Source organism: Hevea brasiliensis, chromosome 8 (assembly GCF_030052815.1).
Source record: "Hevea brasiliensis isolate MT/VB/25A 57/8 chromosome 8, ASM3005281v1, whole genome shotgun sequence".
Taxonomy (NCBI): domain Eukaryota; kingdom Viridiplantae; phylum Streptophyta; class Magnoliopsida; order Malpighiales; family Euphorbiaceae; genus Hevea; species Hevea brasiliensis.
This window is the reverse complement of record NC_079500.1, coordinates 57,217,652-57,223,651: the sequence shown is the minus strand read 5'-3', so window position 1 is coordinate 57,223,651 and position 6,000 is coordinate 57,217,652.

Genomic DNA, 6,000 nt, shown 5'->3' with positions numbered 1-6,000 from the left:
AAGCTCTCTTAACTCCCTCCATTTCAACTCCAATCTCTTAGGTTCCTTCATGAAAAATTGTCTACACATCACAAGGAAGGGTTTGATACTAAAATCAAGAAGTTTGGTGAAGGTTTAACAAGTCCCAACTATAAGGTAAGTTAGCATTTTTGAAGATTTCTTTGTTAAACTTTGTGTACATGTTATGGGTGTTGGTTTTGTGAAGGAAATTTTTAAGTTTGAAGAGTATTGAGATATCCATTTTTGGGCAGCCATGTAATCATGTATTGATGAAGTATTTGTACATATAATTGATGAGAATTATGTTGGTTGTGATGATTTAATAACCTAGTGAATTACTTCACATGTATAAGGTGATTTTTGCACTTGGAATGGGATTTAATGAATTGTAGGACACTTGGTGTTGAAGGACAATTTCGGCAGCTTGGGGACACTTGAATAAATGTATGTATTCATGGAAGTGTTGGCAGAATATTGACATAGAAGGATTGATGGATATGTGTATGAAATTATTTTGTAAAGTGTATGTGAGAATTAGTGATGTTTAGGTGTGTATGTGATTGTATTTAGACTTTGTAAATGTGAACTTTAATTGGTGTATTGAAGATAATTGTAATCTGCCCAAAGTGAGGATAATGTAAAGTGGGATGTGGTTTTAGTAATGTACCAAAACAGATTTGGTAGGGAAGTAAACATATTGCAAGGTAAATGTGTGTAATTGATGTGTGTTATGCAAAGTAACCAAGGGCAGTGTACATTTTAGCCAATAAGTTTAAATGTGTAACCTCAATTGGTATGAGACCAATTGGAGGTGGAACTAGGCACAAAATGTGCCAACTTTCATTGAGAAAGCATACCAAAATTCTGCTTGCAAGGTGACCTAAGACAATGACCAATTCGGATTAGGTGCAATTAGGACCTAAAAAATGACCAATTGGGCAGCAGTGAGTGTTTAGGCCATAACTCACTCAAAACAGGTCCAATTGACCTGAAATTTTAACCATGAATAGTTAAGACCCATACCTACAAGTCTTATGAAGAAACCAAAACCCAGAAATGACCAGAAGCAAGTCAAAAAGCTTGCACAAGTTCGAGTCCAAAAACTGGCCGAACCAAAGTTGACCAAATTGACCTAAAATTGACCTAATTTGATGCCATTTGACCAGCAATAGTGTAATGACCATAACTTGGTCTACTTAACTCGAATTGACCTGAAATTTTGCCCAGTGTGCAATAAGACATAGATCTACAAGTTTGTAGTTTTGACCGAAAACCGAGAGAACTAGGTCGTCCGGCTAGGTCAAACTAGTATCCCGGAATCCAGCAAATTGCAAGAAAATGCACTAAACAAGGAAATGAGTTTGGTAAAACGTACCAACCCTAAAACCCTATCGAATGTGACATATTAAGGACACCAAAACCTAATTTACCTTAAACGCATCGAGGGTCGGTATATTAGGTAATTGAGCAAATAATAGTCTTCAATGAATTACTTATCGAACATTATCGTTAGAGACAGTTTAATTTAGTACTGAAACACTTCAAATTGTGTTTCTCAGTTACCAAAGACTCAGGAAAAGGGAAGGAAACACTGAGTCCAAACCAAGAGACAGTTATCAGAGGTTTGTGCACAACTAGTTTTTAACTGATTTTGTTTTGAATATTTCATATGATTAAATGACATATTTTTCTTATGTATTGTGTTTAACAAGCATTGGATTTAATTCAATGATTATTGAAATTGTTATAGTATGTATGAATTTAGCTTTGTGAAATGGTATTTCCACAAGTATTAAGCATTGTTATGGATTGAATAAATTATGTTTTGGAAAATTGTGATAGAACATGTTTTGAATTGTGATAGAACATGTTTTGAATTGTGATGGTAATTTTCATGGAAAAATGCAAATTTATGATTTGAATTGTGATGAGCATAAAAATTATTGGATATTGGAATTGACTTTGAATTGAATTATATTGTGATTTATGCTCACTAAAAGGATTGTAATATTGTTTTATATCTCACTATAGATGCTTGACTAGGTTATTACCCGTCTCTCTCATTTATTGAGAAGACAATGGAGTTAGTTGTGTTTTGATTACCATGGTACGTGCACAGGCTTAGATTTTCCTCTTATTTGAGGTTAGATCTAAGTTTATTTTATCGTTATGGCCCTTGCGGAAGATTCATTATTGTGATGGTACTGTGCACGATGATTCGACCTCCTCGACCATAGGGAGTTAGAATCTGATTCGACCTCCCCGACCATAGGGAGTTAGAATCACATCGAATATGGCCCTTTCAGATTAGTCTTGCATAGTTAGTGAGATAAAGATTGATTTTTGCGATAAAGATTGATTTTTGAGATACATAATGATTTTTGAGATACATAATGGCTTTTGAATGGTAAGGAATTGTGATTTCAATTATGGTTTATGTATAATTGATTTTGTTAGAATTACTTAAATGGATAGTCATGATTTGATAAATTGAATTTTGTGATCAAAGTCAATTATACAAATGATTTACATTATTGGCAATGAATATTTTGAGTTTTGGAATTTGATGATTATTCAGATTTTCAAATTATTTACTGTAAATTTTGTCAACATATATTGTACTATGTTTTAAATTATAGTTGTGCACCACTGAGTTCACCACTTAGCGATAGCTTTGTATGCTGTCGCAGGTAAGAAGAGCATAGAGCAGTAAGTAAATTTCCTTGAAGATATATTCAGATCAGCTCTAGGTATATCATAGGTATACCCATGTACATAGGTTTTGATGTATGCATGTAATAATATGTATGTAAATTATTTGAGCAGTTGTATAAAAACTCTTGTAAAACATTTTGGTATGTAATTAAATGTAAATTATTGTAAACGTAAATTTGAGATTTCATTTACTTGGATAGTTTTGTATTATATTTCTTGTATCTCAGTCTTGAAAAAATCATCATGGATTTGAGTTGAGAAATATGTTGTGTTGAGAAATATGTTGGAGTTGAGATTTGCAAATACATATTGAAGTGATTTTTTACAGGTTTTCTGAAGAACTGTTTTATCCAAAATACAGATGGCACTCTGCCAAAATTTTTACAGAAATTCCAAATAATTTAAATGTGTTAGTTCTATCACTTCAGTTGAAAAAGGTTTTTAACACCTGTAAATAGTGCTCACCACTGTAAAAGAAGTAAGAAAAGTTTTTAAAATCCCTTGTAGTGTATTTAATGGGTTATCAGTAGACGGAGTTGGTAATTCATTAGGTATACTACGGGATCATGTTATGCCTTACAGAGGCGTAGGGTGTGACATGTTTTAGTGGTATCAGAGCAATGGTTTTAAAGTGAATTTCGAACTGTGAATTTGAAATCTTTTTGTCAGAACTACAACTGCTCAAATGTTTGATACATATAGTACATTTACATTATAAATGTGAACTAATGGAGAGGAATCTCCTTGTGTTGGTTGTACAGGAATAGAAAATTCTGTGAAAAGAATGGAAGAGAAGAATGAGATAATAGAACAGTCCGTGGTGGCAGAAGTACAAGTTGAGGCCCCAACTCCACAAAGTGTCGAAGGCCCGACTGTACCAATTTTACCAGTACAAATTACTGCACAAATGGCCCAGCAAATGGCCACTTTCTTCCAACAAATGGCTGATAATCTGTTAGCCCAAGCCCAAGTACAGACCCAACCCCCACAAGGGCAATATGAAATAGAGAAGAGGGAGAAACCTATGGGTCAGAGCTCGAACAGTAATTTGAGAAAGAGAAAAGAATTTGAGGAACCCCGAGCTCAGGGATACGATAGAGATGGATCATTAAGACAGAGACCACCAAGGTCCAGTCGTCGAACAACTAGAAGTTCCTACCCTCCCCGCCAATGTGAAACTTGTGGAAGATATCATGGTGGGATATGCTATAAGGCCTCTGGAGCCTGCTACAATTGTGGAAAACTTGGACATTTTGCTAAAGATTGTACTAAACCACCTCGATCTGCTTTCCGGAGTTCACAGACCGTCAGTCAGAGTCAAGATAGAAATAGAGTTGGTACTCCTCACCACTATAACACAGTGAATCAACCCGAATATAGTAGCGCACCAGTCAGAGCATCCACTATGCGCCAAGGAGAAAGAGCAGAAATTTCAGATGTAGCTGCTGGTAAGTTCTTAATCTTGGAAAGAAACAATTAGTTATTATTTGATCCCAGCACTACTTAGTTGTGTGTTAGTGTCAGAACTATATGTTCTGTTGTTATTCCTTTATATGGAAATGAATTTTGATGTATTAGTGACTAGTCCTTTAGGATAATAACTATAATAACAAGTATGATTGACATTACTTTTGGAAGAATTGTTAGCTAAAAGTATTTTCTAACATACCATAGATTATAAAGCTAAATGGCGAGCCTACTTAATGTAAGGCAAGAGGACCTAAAAGTAAGTTACAGTAATAGAATTGCTCTAGATGAGGGCAAAGATGTTACTGTTAGTAATTGTCAAAGGAAATTGTAATAAGAATCGGTTAGGGATATTAGTGGATTCGAGAAAGATAAGATGTTAGAAAACCTAGTCCATGAGGTTATAACATAGTGACTATATAATGTTCTCGATGTTTGTATTGTAAGCTGCAGATTACAAGATCGACTGGATTATTGTGTAGAGCTACGTGTTTCCTCGTGGTACAATAAGTAAGAATATTTGTAAGTAATCTATAAATTGATACAGTTGCACCTGAATAGGGTACTATTACTGGAAATAAATGTGAAAATTTTAGTCAGAAATTTAAAACTTCAGAACTAGCCTGTCGAAAGACTACACTTGTAAGGTAGCTAGAGTCAGTAACTCGGTTACAATAATGTGAACTACCAAGATTACCACGAATTGCTATAAGCTTAGAGATATCGATTACAACGTATCATCCTCGACATGGATGGACAATTGAAACAAGTAATTCAGTAAATTCGAAACTCATTGAGTTCCTATAAATAATGAAATGAAATGATAAAAATAACTCAGAAATGTGATAAGCCCTCAAGAATATATCGAGAACTTGTGTCATTGAATCCGAGAGGAGATGGGACAGATACATCCCACTAACAGAATTTGTATACATTAATAAGTGTCAAGCTAGCATACAAGTGGCACCCTATGAAACATTGTAAGGGAACAGATAACTATTGATTTGTGATGAGATTTTTGAGGACACAGAATAGTCATGATGCAGTATAGGTTATAATTGATAGACTAACCAAGTCTGCTCACTTTTTGCCAGTTCGAATGGACTATAGCTTGGAAAGATTGGCCAGATTGTACATATATGAGATTGTAAAACTGCATGGAGTGCCAGTATCAATTGTGTCTGACAGAGATCCTAGGTTCACTTCTAGATTCTGGGGTAGTCTTCAGAGAGCCCTAAGAACTAGATTGAACTTCAGCACAGCATTCCACCCACAGACAGATGGCCAATCTGAAGGGGTTATTCAGATATTGGAGGATATGCTACGGGCTCGTGTGATTGAGTTTGAAGGTAGTTGGGATACACACTTGCCTTTGATTGAGTTTGCTTATAACAACAGCTACCAATCAAGTATTGGGATGCCTCCATATGAAGCTTTGTATGGCAGAAAGTGCAGAACTTCCTTATGTTGGTATGAAGTTGGTGAAAGGAAGATGATTGGGCCAGAGATTGTTCAGCAGACAGAGGAAAAGATCAGATTGATCAGAGATAGACTCAAGGCTACATCAGATCGTCAGAAGTCCTATGTTGATATGAAGAGAAGAGATATTGAGTATGCAGTGGGTGATAAGGTATTCCTCAAAGTTTCTCCTTGGAAGAGAATTATGAGATTTGGCAGAAAAGGAAAACTGAGTCCTCGTTTCATTGGACCATATGAAGTTCTGGAAAGAGTGGGTCCTTTGGCATATCGGTTGGCATTACCTCCAGAGCTAGCAAGGATACACAGTGTCTTCCATGTGTCTATGTTAAGGAGGTACAG